General features: G+C 34.7%; 1 pseudogene; it reads right to left on the bottom strand.

Annotated features, from left to right (window-relative positions):
- Positions 1-2119: 2119 nt before the first annotated feature.
- Positions 2120-3774, bottom strand: LOC148914289 (protein LEAD-SENSITIVE 1-like; annotated as a pseudogene).
- Between the last annotated feature and the right edge of the window lie 854 nt (positions 3775-4628).

Genomic DNA, 4628 nt, shown 5'->3' with positions numbered 1-4628 from the left:
AAACTATTTCGACATCCAATTGTGTCCTACAAAATCAATTAACACGGTACTTCAAGAAAGTACTAAAATTTCAATAACTCAATTAGACGTTTGGATGAAAGTTGACGGTAGGGAGAAAAGTGGGTCAGCAAACTTTAATCAAGGGATGAAAGTGGGTCATTTTGAGTTTGAGGGGGCAAAGTGGGATTTGACCGAAGTTTCAAGGGGCATTTAGTGTAATTAAGCCTAAATACATAGACATTTTTCACATTTTTTCATTCTTTTCCATGATATTGCATTAATTGAATTGAAGAGTTTGTTGGAGCAAAAGTTATTCAAGTAGCAAATAAACATTTTCAAATTGTCACATAGGCAAATAAACTTCAATTTGAAAAGTTTAATTTGTTACTACTATTAGAGATGCTTTTATGTTGATACCAAATATGAACTGGGCCTGCCAAAGAGAGCCCAATAACAAAGCATCGCCACTTAAGGAGGTAGACGATCTCAAAAGGCCAAATACAAGCCCCAAAACCTCTTATCCCAGCCTAAGGATGCCCATAGAAAAAAGAAGGTTGACGAGGCCCATCAATACCCATGTGGTCGGCCTTAAGGACAACGTGTGGACCAAATCGCCAACAACGCGGTCGGGCCTTAATTGCAATTGTAAAATATAATAGTGATTAATTTGTTTGTGAATATGCTGTGTCTTCAATTGGTGTCTTCATGAGAAAAAGAGGAGTAATGGATGAATGATGATTTTAGTTTATGGAAAATGCTAGGCATACCATATTTATTTACCACATCTTGTTCAACCTTTATAATAGAGTTTTTAGGTTGAATGGTCCGTGAACTTTTACCTAGTTCACATTTTGGTCCTTCCATTTCCAAAATCGTTCATGTGGTCCTTTAACTTCAGTCTCGTTAGGACAAATGGTCCCACTGTCAGTATTCTAAATTTTTTCGTTAAATTTAGGAGTAAATAGGTCTTATCAGGTTGGTTTTATTTCCCCCATTGTGAAATTCACCTTCTCTGTGAAACAACAACCCTAAAGAACCCTCAATTCCAATCCCCTTCCTCTTTATAAGCTGGTGTTTCTCATATTGGTAGAGTAAATGTTGAAATCGTCAATTTTGGAAGCTTGGAAAGCAGATTAGTTCATAGCCATCAAACAATTTTCCAATGAGAGGAAGAGGACTACCATATGAAAGGTGTTTTGTAATTGTTTTGGGTTCATCCATGATTGAACTATGTTGTGACTACTCTGGATTCTTAGGAAAAAGATTAAGTGTCTTTTGCACTTTGTTTGAGTTACAAGTTATCTATTTTGGGATGCCTTCTATGATTGAAACATCTTTGTCATATTTTGGGGATGTATTAAACATGTCATATGATTTCACTTTTGTAGAAAAGGCTCTATCTATGAACATTTGAAATTGTAGTGAATGCAAGTTTGATTCATCTGCATATCATTGAAGGTTGCTCTACTATTTCATGTGTGCATTTCATTGCCTTAATGTTTGAGATATATCACTTTCCGTTATTCCAACTAATATGCTCTCCAAGTTTCCCAAAATTGATGATTTTAACATTTACTCAACCAATATGATAAGCACCAGCTTATAAAGAGGAAGGGGATTGCAATTTAGGGTCTTTTTAGGGCTGTTGTTTTGGAGGGAAGATGAGTTTCACAATTGGGGGAGGGGAATAAAACCAACCTGAAAAAACCCATTTACCCTTAAATTTAACGGAAAAATTGTTAGAACTAACGGTGGGACCATTTGTCCAACGAAACTGAAGTTAAAGGACCAAGGAAATGATTTTGGAAATTGAGGGACCAAAATGCGAATCAGGTCAAAGTTCATGGACCTTTAAACCAAAAAACTCAATGTGGTAAACCTAACATTACCCATAGTTTATATATACTAAAGAGAATGGCACATTTGATGACGATTTCTTCATCAACAAGTGAGGGAAATTAAAATTGACATGCAAATGACCCATTAGTGTAGTGGTTTGGAGTAATTGCTCCCTCATGCAAGCTCCTATATTCAAGTCTTAGCATCCATATTGTGTGTGAGTTTAGCATATATAAAAAAAAAGATACTTAATGACATTATACTATACCATACCTAAGATGCTTTCAAAACATAAAGTGCACAAGTACAATTGTAATTAATTAATTGCATAGAAAATACAAGAAACTATTTTGAGCACACAATCAAACAACAATTTTCACAACATAACATAGAGAATCACTAAGACGACTTGGAAGAAAAAAGAGAAAGAACCATGGCAGTCTTGGAAGTAGATGAGGATGGAGTATCGGTTTTAGAGGAAACAGCTGCAATACCCATTGCCTTGAGAGCCTGCTCGCTCACGCGCTTGCCTGTTTTGCAATAACTGGCAAAGTTTTCGCAGTTGTTATCAAGCACGTCATAGTCACCAAACCCCTTCCCGTGAACCTCATCTTTGTTGAAAATCTTGGTGGCAAGATCTACAGTTTCCTCGTTTGAATAGCAACACTCAGTACTACAAGTTCCTTTCTGTTTGAATATGAAGTGGAGTGGAGAGACCCCGTATTCGAAGCGAAGCAGGTGGTGGTCTTTTAGGAAGCAATCAATGCAGGTTCTCAGCACTCCCTCGTTTCGTGTTTGGGTCATGCCCGCACTTTCCACATGGAGACTCTCTCGATGAGCTACTACTTTTTGGATCATTTGGATCTTTTGTTGCATTGAAATGAATCACCAAACCATCCCCAACATATATACCTGCGTGCATGCATAGCACCATCCACATGCTATATTATATAATATTATAAATACAATTTATATATAATTTTCTGTAAATAACTATCCGTCTGATCGCTAACAAATAAAAATATGACTTCTAGAAAACACACACGCGCGCGCACACACACACATATGTATATATATCCCTTTTATTGGGGGATTTTTTAAATAATTTTATTTGAGGGACACTATCTATGGTCCCCTACGATTTTTTTTTTTTCAATGATCCAAACCATCTATTTTTTAAGTCTACATCCATAGATCATCCTTGCAAAAAATTAGACAAATCGAAAACCGTTTCGACATCTAATTGTGTCCTACAAAATCAATAACACAATGCTTCAAGAAAGTACTAACATTTCAATAACTCAATTGAGTGGTCAAATGATATCGGATTCAAGTGATTTTTTGTAGAAATGATCTCTGAATGATTATCTAAAAAATAGACAATTTGGATTAGTGAAATACAATACGGAGTGGGCACTACAAAGGAGTTCCTCAATTGAAGCTTTGTGTATATATATTGAGGAACACCCTTTAGGGTACCCTACAATTTTTTTTTTCTAATGATCCAAACCATCTATTTTTTAGGTCTTCATTCATAAATCATCCTTACAAAAAATTAGATAAATCAGAAACTGTTTAGACATCTAATTGTGTTATACAAAATCAATGAACACGGTACTTCAAGAAAGTACTAAAATTTCAATAATTTAATTGAGTGGTCAAATGATATCGGATTCAAATGATTTTCTTGTAGAGATAATTTTTGAATGAATATCTACAAAATGGACGATTTGGATTAATGAAATATAATGTATGGTGGGATCTACAAGAGTATCCCTCAAATAAGTTTATTGAATAAATTCCTCAACAGAAGCTTACCCTATACATATATATATACTCACCATGGTGGGAATATGTATGCCAGTGTCTATAAGCATAGATGTGATCTCCTGGGCGGAGCTCCTCCCTAGAAATCCTGTTTGAAATAATTCCCATCTCGCTTCTTGAGATTAATCTAACACTCTAAGTGTGGTTGCATGGACTTATATAGCATTATATCTGTCGAATTGTGTGGTTCATATTTAGAACGACTTTAGACTTAAAGAAAAGTCTTACTAACCTACGATTAGAAACCGCGTTACACACCAACGTACAATTTGTCAAGACGGCTAAAGACCAAGACGCAAACAGTACCATGTTGGTCAGGTAATTATTATTTTTATTTATTTATTTATTTCTAATTTATGACAAAATTAGAAGAAAACAAAAATATACAACCTGTCAAGATGGATTAGAAGACATAAGAGTTGACCTTATTTGTTTGACTCCCTTTTAAAAAGTTTTGCTTCAACCAATAATCTTTAAACGCATGCACATGGCTTGCTATATCTTGGCAGTTTGCACCATTGCAATAAAAAGACAATACCCCCGCAATTCAATTTTTTATTTTGTTTGTTACACCCGGAATATAATTTGAAAAAAATTAAATTGCAAGGAAGTTACTATGATATGGCAAAAGTGGCACCTTCAATTGCCAATTGTTCCACACTCGGCACTTTCAAATGCCAATTGTTCCACACTTGATTCTGCTACAGTAGATGGAACGCGTGTTTGAGTTGCCCCACTATGTATGTACACCACAATTTCCTCCAAATAACGTGTTAAAAACGCCATAATAGGTTACAATAGCATTATACAAAACACCACAAACTATAACATTAAGTTTCTATTGACTTTGGCATCAACACGAATAACAATTGACTATTATGAATTTTTTTCTTCGTTTATATATTGGTTTATGTTTATATTTTATACATATATATATTTATATTTATAATTTTTTATAGGTA

This window comes from Prunus mume, unplaced genomic scaffold, assembly GCF_029339155.1.
Source record: "Prunus mume cultivar Tortuosa unplaced genomic scaffold, ASM2933915v1 scaffold22, whole genome shotgun sequence".
Taxonomy (NCBI): Eukaryota; Viridiplantae; Streptophyta; class Magnoliopsida; order Rosales; family Rosaceae; genus Prunus; species Prunus mume.
This window is presented reverse-complemented; position numbering and strand designations above follow the sequence as displayed.